This window comes from Triturus cristatus, chromosome 8 (genome assembly GCF_964204655.1).
Source record: "Triturus cristatus chromosome 8, aTriCri1.1, whole genome shotgun sequence".
Lineage (NCBI taxonomy): Eukaryota > Metazoa > Chordata > Amphibia > Caudata > Salamandridae > Triturus > Triturus cristatus.
Window position 1 is genome coordinate 1466537498 of NC_140591.1, and position 16576 is coordinate 1466554073.

The following is a 16576-nucleotide window of genomic DNA, read 5'->3' on the forward strand; positions in this document are numbered from 1 at the left end:
ACAGCTTTAAATACCTTATTTTATGATACTACAAGGTTATTGCAATCGTTTTTGACCTCCACTTTTAGGTTCGACCGGTCCTATTTAAATTTTTAGTAAAGTAATTTCATCCAGTGCAATTGATGCTGGGTTTTATGTAGACTATTATCATTTGGAGTATTAACGTGATTCCCCAAGTGTAATCATACCCAGACTGCAGGTTCCAATGTCGGTCCTCCCCTCAAGAGTCTACAGGGAGGGAGCAGCAGGTAGACCTCTCACACAAGTACTTTCCTAGTTTCAGATGGACCTTAAAGAGGCCCAGGCAGAGGAATAGAAAAACTAGATAAACAGTATTAAGTTTTTATTTGCCCTAGATCTACTCTTATTTGGGGGAGACATAGGATTCGATAGGATCACAATCAATAGTCTATTACATGTACACATGGCACACATAAGACACTAAGGGCTTGATTCACGCAGGTCCTCTGCACTCGTGGCGGTGGAACCGCAGTTGTGTGGGAATCTCCCCACTAGGGCGGAATCTCCATATTGAGAATGCTCAGTGTGGAGATTCCGCCACGAGTGCGGAGACTCCCCCACAACTGCGGGGCCTCCGCCACAAGTGCGGAGGCCCTTTGTGACTCAAGCCCCAGCCTTTTAACCCTAATCGGATTCAGGAACTGATTTAGAGTGCATTTTTCACTTGTCTGTAGAAACAATTTTTTGTCTGAAAAAGGAACTACTTATTGTGAAACCTCTTCTCTAAAACCTTACCGTCCCCTGCTCTCCAAGGAAACAAATACGCCTGACTTTGGCCGGAGTAGGTTTCCGCATGTATCCAAAAAGGAAAATGTCAACTACAGCATTTGTGAATACCCCAAAAAGTAGTGGATTTGTGGTGTCCACAGGAATGTATATGACTATCTCTCTCAATTTCCCTCTTCTCTCATGTCTTCGTGGCGCAGACGTGCCTAAGTAGAAAAGTTGACTAGGTAGTGGGAGGGGAATTTTCTTTTCCAAAACTCTACAAATCTTGATTCTGTAAATGAAAATTTACAATTTCTATACTGTAAAGTTGGCACACACAGCATGCAGGCCTCGTGGTGACGGAGACTAATAATACACACACACAACTAGACAGTTACTGTGGGCCGCCTGTTTTTTTATATCCTCTGGCCATGCCTGGCCAGAGGGTGATACAATGTGTGCTAGCAATTCCGGGCTAAGGGTCCCAAGGTGGAAACCTAGCGGCAACTAGACCGCTACATCCCATCCCAAATCAGTATGCAACTGAGATAACAATAGGTTAACACATAAAGTCTGTAAGTCTTTGACTTGGCCTCAGATTGGGCATCAGTTCGTACTGCTGGTGGTCACCGCTGCGACTCGCCTGATGGTTGTCCGGCGATCGGGTGATAGTTTCAGTCGTGGTGGCTTCAGCCCTGGTGGCCATCGGTGAAGGCGGTTTTGCTGTGTCTTGATCGACCTCGGGGTTGGTGATCAGCTTCCAGCGGCAGCTCCTACACCTTCTACAAGGCCAGGAGACACCCAGCGGGTGTTCGTTTTGTGCATTTGCTTGAACCATGAAATGTTCCTGGGGATAACTTCGTCACACTTCTGTGCCGTGACGGCGGTGCCGTTGGTCTCCAGCACGGTCCATGCCCCGGGCTCATATGCAGTGCAGAACTTGCCTCCTTAGCGGTGAGCTCTTAGGAGGACGGTGCTTCCTGGCATGATGGTCCTTGTTTTGGCCCCTCTCCTCTTGCTGGCCCGCTCGTTGGTCGCCATCCTCTTTCTTTGAGTGATGGCAAGGTCATAGGGTTCTGGGACCCAACTGTCCGCGGCCAAGATGGTGTCTCGACGGGTTCCTACTAGCATCAGTGACCAGGGTGAACTCTGGGTGGTGCAGTGTGGAGTACTGCCATATTCCCGTAGGAACCGGTGCATCGCCACTTCTGGGTTGGTTTATTCAGAGACGGCGATCCGCAGAATCTTGTTTAGGGTTCTCATGATGCGCCCTGCTTCCCCCTAGGCCTGTGGCCACTGTGGGGTGATCCGGTGGTGGTGGATCCCCAATGACGCCAACATATTTTTGAACTCGGTTCCTTGAAACGGGGGTCTGTTGTCGGACCTTATCTCCTGTGGGAGTCCGAACAATGAGAATGTCCTTTCCAGTACAGGCTGCAGGTGAGCAAATGACGTGGACATAATGACTTCAACTATCGGGTACTTTGTATAGTTGTTGATGATCACTGCAGTTACCCGCCCGTCGGGGAAACTTCCGAAGTCTATACTTATTCTTGCCCACGGGGCTGTCACTGGGTCTTCGGTTATTAGCGGGGCAGGGTGTTACTGGCTACTTGTGAACTGGCACAGTCTGCAGTTTTTTATGAGCGTGTCCACTGTGGCTTCCAGTCCGGGGAACCACACTTTCTCTCGCATGCGGGATTTCATCCGCATTGTCCCTTGGTGACCCTCGTGTGCTAGCGCTGTGGCCCTCTCTTGGAAACTTGTCGGGATTACTATTCGGGAACCCCTTAGCACTATTATGTATGCTGTAGTACTCAGTTCATCACGCACTCTCCAGAGCTTGCTCAGTCTGTACTTTTGTGGCTCAATCCATCCATTCGCTCCATGTAGAAAATCTTCCCACGACCCTTTTTGGAGTGAATGTAGCACCCTCATTAGCACAGCATCAGTCTGTGTCTCGGCTTTCACCTCATCTAAGGTGATGGCTCGCGGGCAGGCCCATTGAGATATCATCTCCACGTACTCTTCCGTCCTTACTTCCTGGTCGCCGCCATCTCCGGCTGTCCAGGTGTCCTGACAGAAAGTCTGCCGGGTTCTTCGCTCCAGGTCGATACACCACCTCCATTTGATAGTGCTGGAGCTTTATGGCCATCGTTCGATTCTCGGTGGAGGGTGTGACGCCGTGCCTTTGAACAGTGGGAGTAGTGGCTGGTGGTCGGTCACCAGCTGAAATGGATGTCCACTGACATATAGGTGGAAGTGGTTGCAGGCCCACTTGATGGCCAGTGCATCCCCTTCAATCTGAGAGTACCGGGACTCCGTTGGTGTGAGCGCCTTACTCGCAAAAGCGAGTGGGGTCCATTTTCCAGGTTCTGCCTCCTGAGTCAGGAGGGCTCCTAGCCCAACAGGGCTAGCGTCTAAGGTGAGTTCCGTCATCCGCGTGGTGTCAAAGTATGCCATAGTGGTTCTTCCTAGCATGGTATCCTTAATTTTCTGGAAAGTGTTGTCTTCTTCTTTGCCCCACTTCCAGGTTCCGTCTTTCTTCGTCAAGGCGTGCAGTGGTTCTGCCAGCGTGGCCAGGTTCAGTATGAACCTCCCGCAGTAGGTGGCCATCCCAAGGAAGCTTCTGACTTCTGATGCCGTTGTTGGAGCAGGGGCTTGTTGTATGGCTTGTGACTTCCTTGGGTCTACCCTGACGCCATCCTGTCTGAAGACATACCCGAAGAACTCAATCGACTTCTGGAAGAACGAACACTTGTCACGGTGAAGTGTGATTCCATGCTTAGCAAGACATTGGAGTGTAGCTCGGAGGTGGCGATGGTGTTCTTCCATGGTGGCGGAGTGTATCAAGATGTCATCACTGATGTTGAGCACTCCATGGAGTCCTGACAGCACCTCCCGGACAGCGTTCTGGAAGATTTCTGCCACTGACGAACCGTTTTCCTGCCACAATTTTCTTTGCAAATCAGAATTTGCCATTATTTTAAAAATATTTTGTTAGAAGTACCGACACCTTTGGTAAATTGGTCTTCAGAGCCGATCTAATTTTCTGTCACTTTCACTAGAGAATATTATGCTTTAAATGCACAATATTCTAGGAAATGTCCCCTAAATGACTGTTGATTATTGCAAATACAGGAGCATTTGTTTATGTGCAATGTGTTCATTAATGTATTACTTCATGTTTCTATTCCTTTAAAGCACATCAATGCAGATACATTGCTTTTGTGGTTCAGATGTTGCTTACCATTTGGACTCACACACAAATGTTGCTCATTGAACACAAAAGGTTGAATACCCCTTGTCTATAGCTAGCATGTGTGAAATTCAAGTTCTTCCTAATCTACACTTGTGGAGCACAGTTAAAGAAAGATGGCAATTTGCTCTGCATTTACAAATCAACAAGGAGACAATGGCGTACATATGGAAGATACCAAATTAATTGCATGTGTATAGATGAAAATAATATCTTTGAAAAAGTGGAAAATGTGAAAGATAATGAACACAACATTCCTTGTTTGATAATTAGAAAACATTTCAATACATTTTATAGAAAGCTAAGGCAGTTTTATAGACGGTCGGAGATTGGAAGGGAATTCAAATTAAATATTATACTTCATGTGAAAAGATCTAAATTTTTTCTTCATATTTTCTTCTTAGCTTTTTTATTTTGTCTAATAAGCATCTTTGTGGTTAAGCCCTCGGAGCAATTAGTTGGAAATGTGTCTGAAGTCGCTTATGTTCATTTTGAGGATACTTTAAACAAATGTGAAACTTAGAAAGAATATTAAATATAATTTCGGTTTTAATTTGACTGTGTGTGTGCCTAGAGGCATGGAAGGAATGTTAAGTGTTTTTTACTAGCTCACTTGGTGTTCCCTACTCCATACAGCTTTAAATATCTTATTTTATGATACTTATACAAGGTTATTGCAATCGATTTTGACCTCCACTTTTAGGTTCGACCGGTCCTATTTAAATGTTTAGTAAAGTAATTTCATCCAGTGCAATTGATGCTGGGTTTTATGTAGACTATTATCATTTGGAGTATTAACGTGATTCCCCAAGTGTAATCATACCCAGACTGCAGGTTCCAATGTCGGTCCTCCCCTCAAGAGTCTAGAAGGAGGGAGCAGCAGGTAGACCTCTCACACAAGTACTTTCCTAGTTTCAGCTGGACCTTAAAGAGGCCCAGGCAGAGGAATAGTAAAACTAGAAAAACAGGATTAAGTTTTTATTTGCCCTAGATCTACTCTTATTTGGGGGAGACATAGAATTCTATAGGATCACAATCAATAGTCTATTACATGTACACATGGCACACATAAGACACTAAGGGCTTGATTCACGCAGGGCGTCTGCACTCATGGCGGCAGCCCCGCAGTTGTGTGGGAGTCTCCCCACTAGGGCGGAATCTCCATATTGAGAATTCTCAGTATGGAGATTCCGCCACAAGTGCGGAGACTCCCCCCACAACTGCGGGTCCTTCGCCATAAGTGCGGAGGCCCTATGTGACTAGCCCCAGCCTTCTAACCCTAATCAGATTCAGGAACTGATTTAGAGTGCATTTTTCACTTGTTTGTAGAAACAATTGTTTGTTTGAAAAAAGGACCTACTTATAGTGAAACCTCTTCTCTAAAACCTTACCGTCCCCTGCTCTCCAAGGAAACAAATACCCCTGACTTTGGCCGGAGTAGGTTTCCGCATGTATCCAAAAAGGAAAATGTCAACTACAGCATTTGTGAATACCCAAAAAAGTAGTGGATTTGTGGTGTCCACAGGAATGTATATGACTGACTCTCTAAACTTCCCTCTTCTCTCATGTCTTCGTGGCGCAGACGTGCCTAAGTAGAAAAGTTGACTAGGTAGTGGGAGGGGAATTTTCTTTTCCAAAACCCTACAAATCTTGATACTGTAAATGAAAATTTACAATTTCTATACTGTAAAGTTGGCACACACAGCATGCAGGCCTCGTGGTGGCGGAGCCTAATAATACACACACACAACTAGACATACTTTCTCTCGCATGTGGGATTTCATCCGCATTGTCCCTTGGTGACTCTTGTGTGCTAGTTCTGTGGCCCTCTCTTGGACACTAGTCGGGATGACTATTCGGGAACCCCTTAGCACTATTATGTCTGCTGTAGTGCTCAGTTCATCACGCACTCTCCAGAGCTTGCTCTACTTATCCGGCACAATCCATCCATTCGCTCCATGTAGAATATCTTCCCACGACCCTTTTTGGAGTGAATGTAGCACCCTCATTAGCACAGCGTCAACCTGTGTCTCGGCTTTCACCTCATCTAAGGTGATGGCTCGCGGGCAGGCCCATTGAGATATCATCTATATGTACTCTTCTGTCCTTACTTCCTGGTCGCCGCCATCTCCGGCTGTCCAGGTGTCGTGACAGAAAGTCTGCCGGGTTCTTCGCTCCAGGTGGATACACCTCGATACACCACCTCCATTTGGTAGTGCTGGAGCTGTATGGCCCACCATTAGATTCTCGTGGAGGCTGTGGCGCCGTGCCTTTGAACAGTGGGCGTAGTGGCTGGTGGTCGGTCACCACCTGAAATGGATGTCAACTGACATATAGGTGGAAGTAGTTACAGGCCCACCATGTGGTGGACTGTCACTAGAGCCAATGCTGACAAGTGCCGGTGCCGAGCACCGGAAACCACTGGCTCAAAATAAGCACTGGTGACACCTTTTTTGTTCTGTATAAATACCGTGTAAAGTTGTTCAGTAATGGCGGCGGCATTGCATCTCCACATGCCTCTTCTGTCAGGGGCCCCACAGGATTTCCAGGCCTTTACCCACAAGAAAGAGAAGCTGACAGCCTCTCGACTTCCTCGCCATGAAATCATCTCTCAAGCGTCGCAGAATGGTACAGCTTCCGATCAGTGGCAGTGAGAAAATCCGCCTGTCCTGTCGTCACGCGATAGCGCCCACACAAATTATCTTCTGAAAATAAGCACTCGATGAGGCAGTGATCCTGCAGCAGGTTTAGACTTTAGAGAGCACTTCCTCTGGTGACAAATGATGGGAACCACTCGCAGGCCGAGGTAAACACAAATGCAAAGACAGCCAGGCCGGTTTATTTTTAGTGAACTAGCTTCCTGTTTAAAACTCTGCTCAGGCATCCAGATTTTAGGATTTGTTGTAATGTTTGCTCCAGTAATGGCGTAAGTGCCTCTGGACCATGTGAAGATTGAATCCAATGATGAGAGAAAGAATCAAACGTGAGCAAGGAATAAGGATGATGCGATCGCTACGCACAGAGATGTCGCTATTGGAACTGGCAGTCAGGTTTAAGTCTCGGCGTCGGCTCAACATCCTGTGATTCTGGGCACATCACTTAGGATGGATTTACTAATCTTTCAAGGTAAATTGCTGCTTTGCTTGAAAGGGAGCCCGGAAATGCTCCATGCCTATTATCATATGGCTCACTTCTGCTCTCTCATAGTGCTGGAGCATGTCAGGCAGCCCAGTACCAAACAGTGCCTGAAATACAAGCAGAATTGTTTTTGTACAGGAAGGATTATCTTCTTGCACAAAAACAATCCCTCTAGGCATTTTCATCTTTCTGTGTGGTCTGAGAAAAAAGATGTTTGTCCTCATTATGCCATCCTCTGTGAGGCGTAGAGATTTCATGCAATCTCACATTTGCAAACCTTTGTAAATCTGGGATTGTGTGAAATCCATATGTGGATTTAAAGGAATTCCCATGCTCCACCCATGGAATACCCCCTAAAACAAAATGTAACGCAATGCAGCACAAGGCGCTTTGTTGCATTACATTTCTTTACAAAGACACGCAAAATGGCACAAATGACCCCTTGCGTGGCTTTGTAAATATCTACCAGCATTTTGCACAGTGGCTGCACCACCAGGGGCTTATTTACAGTCCCCTTGCCCCGCCGGTGCGTTACTTTCTATATGGGAAAAGTGACGTACAGGCAGTACAGGGGGCTTGTAAATAAGCCCCTAAAAGTGGGGCAACCTTGACTTAAAATGTCAGTACATTTGGCCCTAAATCTCCCCATGCCTAAGTGAACACATAACATGTCATGTCCTTGTGTAATGTAACTGGTGCACATGTAAAGCACTCCAGTACCTTCGAATCTAGTTTGTGCTAGAAAACTGCATAAAGAAATCCAGTGTTTAAATGAACTGTTTTGCACTTAAAGACGGGATTACAAAAACTGCCTGGGTGGTGCAGATTTGCACATTACATTTTGTTATTGTGTTTTTTTGCTTCATTTCTCTTTGAGGTGGTCCATGCTGTTTTGAAGCAGCAAAAGGAAAAATATAAACATTGGGCCCAAGACAAAAATGTATTTGCACCTAAGTTTTATATAATCACTATTTGTTGAGTGTTATGAAAACAAATTGCATTGATAACAGTGTCATATCGGTCAGTGTGGCCATTTTTCCTTTGTCGACAATATAGGCGCAAACTAGCCCTGGCAATTCGGTCCAACCGGCCCCAGGGGAGGGGAGGAGGAGTGCGTGCTGGCGGGAACACTGCTGCTGCATATGCTTTTGTTACAAGGGGCCGATTTTGCAGCACTACCGCAAACCCAGCCTCAGTAACAAAAATGGCCCCCACTGGTCAAAAGGGAAACGCCCGGTGCCCGCTGTGGCCAGTCCGGCCCATAACGCACCGTAGCGGTTGTTCCAGGGACGTGGTCTTGCAAGAATGCAGCGAACACCCTCAAACAACTTAGAGGTACTTTACTCTTTTGGAAGCACATGCAACTTTACACCTGTAAAGCAGACGTAACAGTCTTCATGGGACAGACGGGAAAATAAATACCTCCATGTTGGGATAAAGGTTGTCAAGAGGGGAAAAAGTTGCACCAGCAAATGAACGTTTCCACATGCAGGCAGGCTCGCATGGATTTTCCACTAGGTGGAAAACTTCACAGGAAGGCATTTTGTTTCTAAATTGGTGTACTTCAGGATGGCTGAGTTTAGAGTAGTGATCCTTAACATGTGGTCCATGGGCCCCTGGGGGTCTGCAAAACCTATCCAGGTGGTCCGCGACTGCTACGTTTTTTTAGAACTAAAAACTGAATTTATATAAGCCCCTATCATGAGAAGTTGGCCTGGTATATGCTGTCCACTAGTTATAGCGGGCACCTTGTACCAGTCCACACAACCCTTATTGATGATTAGGTTTAAGACAACCTTTATTGAAAGCTATCCTATTCATAGCTATGGAGAGCAGCCTTCAGGCTAAGGCCTGAAGGAGTGCAAAGCAGCTTGGTTTACCAGATTATAACCTCTTGAATGACCAAATGAAAAGAGATGTACACAAGGTATATATATAAAATATATGTATTTATTTCTAAACACTATCTACTAACCTCTTTATGAGATTAGAGATCAAGATACACAATATTAAAACACTAGAACGACAGTAAATAGCACAATATACACTGGGCCCCAGCGGGGGGACCAAACCATATATTAAGAAAGTGGTATAAGAATCACGACTTGACTAGACACAGTGCCTACAGCACGTAGAATTGCTGGGACCCCAAGGAACCACCCAAGGTAGTGACACCGGAGACCCACGGGGGCCGTGTGCAGTGTGAGAACACAGCCGCGAGCTCCGTACTATTCTATGGGAAAGTCGCGGTTGGAATTTTAAAGTTTAAGGACACTTAGGAGAGGACTTGGAGCAAACCCTTTCAGACTTAGACGGTTTTGAGGCCAGCACCCACATGAGCACCGGAGTACTCGTGTTACCTAACCCAGGTTAGCCGGGTGCATAGGTGTCAAGTGGTTTCAGGAATCTTCGCTATCGTCAATGGAGAGTTGTTGCAAAGTGCTGATGCCGTGGAAAGGAGAAGCCTCCGGTGTGATCCAAGCCTGGATTGAAGATGTGAAGAACCTGAAAGCAGAGGGGACAGAGTCTGGGTCACTTGCCAGTGACCAGGGGCACGATAGACGAATGCCCACCGATGTCGGGTGTTTCAGGTGCGAAGAGGTGAAACTTGACTCCACTGCCACGGGGACCAGGAGACGTCGACGACAACCACAGTCCACAGGCGAGCTGTCCCACAAAGGATGTCGAGTGCTGGGGGGTCGGTGTCCGGATTGGAGACCAACAAGCCTTGGCAACTGCAACCCACGCGGTAAGAGAAAATCAGCTTCGGTGTGGACCAGCAAGGTCCTGTGGACTCCCCACGTGGTGGAGAGTCAGGGCACGTCTGGAGCAACCAGGTAAGCCCATTGAAAGTTAAAGTACCCTTCTCAGGGACCCACAAGTCGACGGACAAGGGATCGCGAAGGGACCTCGAGAGGAGTCACTAGATACCAGCCCACGGGTCACTCGAGGAGTGTAGGCCAGCAATCTTCGGTGGAATCACTGCTCGGGTCTGGACTACAAGTAGTCCAAAGCACAGCCTCAGGGATCGCCAAGAAGCATATGCTGCTGCAAATGGTCGCGGTGTCCAGGGGTTCGGGTTGCACGGTCCCCACGAGGACTTTGGATCTCAGGTTTGCTGAGAGCACGGATCGGCCTCGGAGAAGCTTGAAAGCCCACCTCCTGTGTTGCGAAATCGCCGGTGTCCTTCGAGAGCAGCGTCGATGGAAACCGGACAGATGCGTCTTTGGTGCCTGCCTTGCAGGGTAGTAACTCCTTTACTCCAAGGGAGATTCTTCGGTCATCCAACATCGTGTAGATAGTAGAAGTTCTGGGATTCTGTAGCAGAGTTTCATCCAGGTAAATCTTAAGTCCTGTAGCCTACTTTATACCCAAGGAAGGGGTGGGACAAACTCTGGGGACCCACCTATGAGAGGGTCAGGATAGAGGGGGGGCTACACCCATATCCTTTGTCCAGTTTCGCGCCAGAGCAGGGGCTGGTAGCCCCTGCAACTGGTTTGAGCTGGACTATGCACAGGGACACCAAATGTGCCCCCAGTGCAGACTTCAAAGCACTCTCAGAGTGCACCCACCCAGCCCCAATACACTAAAGCCTGTCTGGGAGGTGGTCAGACCTCCCTGTGGCAGGAAACCTATTGTCCAGGCCTCCCCTGAAGGAGTTTCACCCAGAAGCAGGAGGGCAGACTCGTGTCTGTGGCTGGCAGCATCCATTTTGTGATGCCAGGGCCTGCAAAGCTGGTACCGGGTATACCGGTGCTGTCATGGTTCTCCCTCTAGAAGGGTGGAATCATACCTCCCACACCAGTTACTGGTGTGGAGGTATGATTCCAAGGTGTTTGACACCAAGCACGACATGTTTACATGCAGCCATTCCAAAGTTAGCATTTACCGCGAGGTTATAATGCACTTAAGAGTATATGGTCTGGCTGCATCACAAACAACCCCGGAATAAAGGTTCCGAAAGCTGCAGAGGGGCTCTGCTCATGCATGGGCACCCTCTCACATGAAACCCAGCACCCTGCCTTCAGGATTGATAAGGCCTGCCATAGGGGTGACTGATAGGTTTACATGTGCAGTGATATGGAGAGATCTAGGTAACCTATATCTCAGTAAGGGGTGCATACACCACCTTACACAGGCTGCAGTAGCAGACCTGTTGTGTCATTTTAAATGGTCTCCCAGGGGTGGCATAATACATGCTGCAGCCCCTGTGAGGCTTCTGAGGTACCTATGCCCTGGGTATATAGGATACCATATACAAGGGACTTATAAGAGTACCCCAGAATCCAATCTGTGGTGTACCTAAGGTACATGCAATCAGTTTAGAGTGGAAGCAGCTAGGCTGGGGTCCTGGTAGCAGGGCCTCAACCAGACCAAAGTCGAAAAAACAGTGAAACATCAGCAAAAAGTGGGGGTAACCATAAGAAGCAGATCCTACTCTCCTACACCTACCTTCCCAATAAAATTAAAATTTTGATTGTTCTATATTTGTTTGCGAATTAAATATTTCACCATTTGAGTATTTTTTTAATGTATACTTGTTTTTGCATTTGTGTGTGTTATTTTGAGGTTTAAACCTTAGAAATTTCCCTATCCTTGATTTCCAGCTTCCAGTAATGACTGGATGGGGGTTCCCAGATTACAGTAATAATTCAGAGGGCCAAGAATCACGGTAATGATACCGGGGGGTCCACAGCAGTCAAAAGGTTAAGAAACGCTGCTGTAGAGGATTTGCTGGAGTACTCTATTGATACTTTTGTGATTGCTCAAATAATTGATTTGCTCACTCTTCAAAAAACACTGACACTCACAGAAGGAACCAAATTAGAACAACACAACCCACCAATGAGTAGTATGATGTCTAATGGAATTTTGGTGCAACTTAGCACCCATCAAGCATTTCATGTATTACATCCCCAGTTTTTACGTTTTGTCGTAGAGGGACTTTTATGTCAATGAGGAAAACGATTGCAATATATGCTCCAATCTATTAGACGTCTCACCGGGAGATAAATTAATTCATCACAAAGTCCTTAAATTCCAGTACATACCATTACATTATTAAATAAAAGAGGCTCTTCAGTTACAATTAGTCCTGGGCAGAATTTTTATTGCACCGGAGTAATTTCAGTAATAATTGCATTACTCTTTGATGCAGAAATACCGATAATTATGCAATTACTCCTGCTTGCATAATTAATAGTAATTTAAGGGGGAAAATCCTTCTGCGAGAGTCGCTCGTGGTCAATATTCGTGTTCGGCTGCATTTAGGATTGTTTCTAAGTACAATATGCAGCACACCAGGGTGCATTTTGTGCTAAGAAAATAGCGCTAAATGCTGGTAGCAAGTTGGGGAAAAATCCTACCACGAGTACATTTAGAGAGCGCAAGCATCTGCTCACGCTCGTTATTCATGCTATGTTGAATTTTGCTCTATTTCGTAACGCAAAATGCATCCTCATGTCCTTTTTAGGTGAATGGGGCATTTTTGCACTAAGAAATGGCGCTGAATGCAGAATTATTCTTCTCGCACAATTTAAGAGTAATCTAGTGGAATTCATTGGTAATTCCACATGATTGCACTACACGGGTTACGCATACTTGCAATGCATGGGTGGTGAAGCATCTGTTCAAGTCAGAATAGGGAAATTCTTCCACGTCATTTAAATAATATCTGTGAACGGCATTATGTACTATTGGTAATAGTGCATACCCCCTTTGGAAGTGTTAGTTGTAAAACAGAAGAAGCTGTCATGTGATTTGCGTTTAAGGGGGAGGAGGAGTCAAGAGTACCTGCTGGTGAAGGGGATGGACCTGCTGACTTCCTGTCCCAGCTGTTACTGTATTACAAAGGACCCAGATTCAGAAGAGTTTCCCAAATCCTATAAAGTATATCCTCTTGCAGTGTAGTGATTCTGGGACAGAGTGGCAAGTGCAGCAGCAGTCTTGTGTGAGCCCATCCACACTGAGGTGCAGTCTGTGATGTCATTACAGGCTCCATTTTCTCTGCCACCAGGCCCAGCTCCAACTGCCTCACTCCAAGAAGCATAGCAGGAGAATGCCTCCAGATTCTGTTGTCCATCAAGGAAAGAAAGATATAGTTGGTGTGGCAATTTACAAGAGATAAACTAAGCTCTGAAACTAATTTACTTTCTTACGCTCTTTGGGCCTGATTCACAGAATTAACTTAAGACAAAATCCTAAACTTACTACTTTTGGTATTCACAGAATGCACTTACTACTTTTGGTATTCACAGAATGCACTTACTACTTTTGGTATTCACAGAATGGATTTACGACTACTAACTTTACGTCCGCACTCGGGCCAGAAATTCCGGCCCGGAGGCGGAGCTTCCGGCCTGGAGGTGGCGATTTCGGCCATGGCTAAATCTCCGCCACCGGCCGGAATCCCCACCTCCGGGCCAGAAGCTCTGCCTCCTGGCCGTAAGCTCCGCTTACTGGCCGGAAGCTCCGTCCCGAGTGCGGACGTAAAGTTAGTAGTCATAAATCCATTCTGTGAATACCAGAAGTAGTAAGTGCATTCTGTGAATACCAAAAGTAGAAAGTTTAGGATTTTGTCTTCAGTTAATTCTGTGAATCGGGCCCTTTGTGCGTAGCATATGTAGGTCTATGTGTGTTGTGTATGTATGTAACATATTTATGTCTTTTGAGGATACCCAAGTCATATGAGTAAAAGGAAGAGAAAAGAAATCAGAGATTTTGCATATTTAACACCTCTTTGCAATACCTTTAACCCGTTCGACGCTTGTGACGGAGCGGTTCCGTCACGTGCGTCGGTTGCGCTGTGCGCATGACGGAACCGCTCCGTCATGGCCCCGCCCGCGCACGGAATCTTCAGCGCGGCGCGGAAATCCGCACCGCGCTGAAGGGGTTAAGCAAAGGACTAATTTCCCCGGAGCAAGATTACTTTTATTTAATACATATTATTTATTTACAAGGTCTCAGAGTTAGCAATTAAAGATTAAAATATATTTTTAATAGCACAGAGTCCTATTACAAGTAGGAGTTTACATTGTGTGAAGGTGGGTAAGGATTAAGAGAAAAGGAAGAGGAGAAAGAGAAAAGGTGAGTGTAAACAGAGTATAGGGCAAGGACAGAGATCAAGGGAGGCAGAGAGGGAGGAGAAAGGTCAAGAAGTGGATACATAGTTCAGTGGTTCTAGGAGCCCGTGTGTTCTCAATTCATTTTGCTTTTGGTTGTAAACTTTTCAGCTTTTTGTGACGTGCAAGGTACTCTTGTCTATAATTTCGGGTGGGAAGTGGTTCCAGAAAGTCGTGGATGCTCCTGAGCAGGCTAGACAAGCATTTGCAATGCAATAGGTCTCGCATTTACGTGAGTTTGAGCTATTGGCATTGTAAATGACAATGCCTTTTTTTTATGTTTTGGGTTTTAAAACATAAATAAAGAGCATTGTCATTACTAATAGCATAAACTCTCGCAAACGCGAGACCTATTGCATTGCAAATGCTTGTTTATGTTTGATCTGCTTAGCTGGGACGCTGTTCTGATAATGAATTCGCTCCTCCTCTCCAGCTTTACATCGGAAGTAGGAGTGCACTTGTAGCTTTCTGAAAAGCTGTCAAGCGGGGGCTCGAGTGGGCAGACAGTCACTCTTCGAGGGAAGGATGGTTGTGAGGAATGTGTGCTGCTTTTTCTCTGTTCACACAGCTCTCCATTGCATGCTCTCAAAGCCCGATAAGGACAATGGGGCATATCAGCAACGAGGCGATAGACAATTATCGCCGCTTTTGCGGCCGTTTTCGGCCTAAAAGCGGCGATCATTTTATCGCCTAATTAGCAAGGTCACGCTAACGCGTGAAACCTTGCTTTAGCGCAGAAAATCTTAACGCCCAGCTTTGCATCACTAATGAGATGCAAAGTGGGCGTTCCTGACCTAACATGACAGGAGAAATGTCGCTATGCGACATTTCTCCTATCATCAAGCCCCACGCTATGAAGCATAGTGGCAAGAAAATTAGCAATAACCCCTGTTATCGCTACTTTCCTTACGCCTGCTTCAGGACTGACTTAGCCATGATATCCTATGAAAGGTGGATATCATGGCTAAGTTTGTGAGGCCCTATCAACAAGCTAACACCACACTTCGTGAGATTATCGCTGGGTTTCCAGCGATAATCTCACGTTAGGCAGTTAGCGCTAGGATTTTTATAGCTTTGAGATAAGCGTTGCTAATAGCACGCTATCTCAGCGATAAAAATCCACGTTAGCCGGCGATAATTATCGTAGCGCTAAATGCGCTTAGCGATAATTATCGCCGGTTGTTGCTGATATGCCCCCAAGCTCTTCAAAACAAGCCCAAAGAAGGGTGACGGCGGAGATTTACAAAATGACAATTAAAATAATGTAAGCGTCAGTAAAGGGTATAAGTCTGCCTTTTTAATGAAAGGATTTATTATAGATAAGCGAGTTTGCGCATGTGAGTGCCTTTGCGGGAATGTGTGAATGGATGTGAGAATCTAATATTGGGTGTGCATAGATGGATATATGAGCAAGTCATTCATGGAAGGATGGTTGAATAGATAGTTGAGTATTTGCAAGAGTAAATGAGGTACGAGTATACGAGTGCAGGAATGAATGAAAGGGTGGCTGAGTGCAAGGACAAGCGAGTGAATATAAATGAGTGCTATCTGGGTAGATTAGTGGATTATTAGGAGAACGCATACATCACGGACTGGTGAATGTATGGAGTGATTACTAAGTATGCGAAAATCAATGGATGAATAATTTAATAAGTGCATGGATGGACAAGAGCGCAAGTAGAGGAGACTATGGATGGTTATATATGAGTTAGTGAGTGAATGGACATATTTACAAGCATGAATGAGTGGGTGGATGAATGAATGGATGGATTACTCGGTGCATAATGTTATCCTGAGTTGTTGCAGTTTGTGGCAGAGGAAGCTGCAAGGTTGGTAGGATATGTAAGACGGGGCAATCCAGACAAAATAACACAAGTAAAAGAGCACAGCAGGCTATTCAGAGGCTGTGTATGTGTCCCCAACACACTTTGGACCCAGCTTCATCTCTGTCACATGAACTATTGCGATGCCAACTACCTCTCATTAGGGGTTAGACAGGGTCATAACATTATTTGAGCACATGTTCATTCAAACTGTAACCTCTTGGCAGAGCGCACATAATTGGCACATGTGCAACTGTAATTACCATACACCAGCGGCTATCAAAATACTACCAAATTCAAGAAAAGGAAATACTGTATTTACTGGACGGTGAGTTGGGGGGGGGGGTGTAGACAGCATAGTGAAGGGGTGATGCTAGGAAATTAATGGAGAAAGTAAAAATAGTGTAGAAGAGGAAGGATGTATGAGATCTTACCAATATTTAATATTGTCAGAACTGAAACAATTTAAATTATGTTTAATCACATCAAAATCATTGTTTTTACTC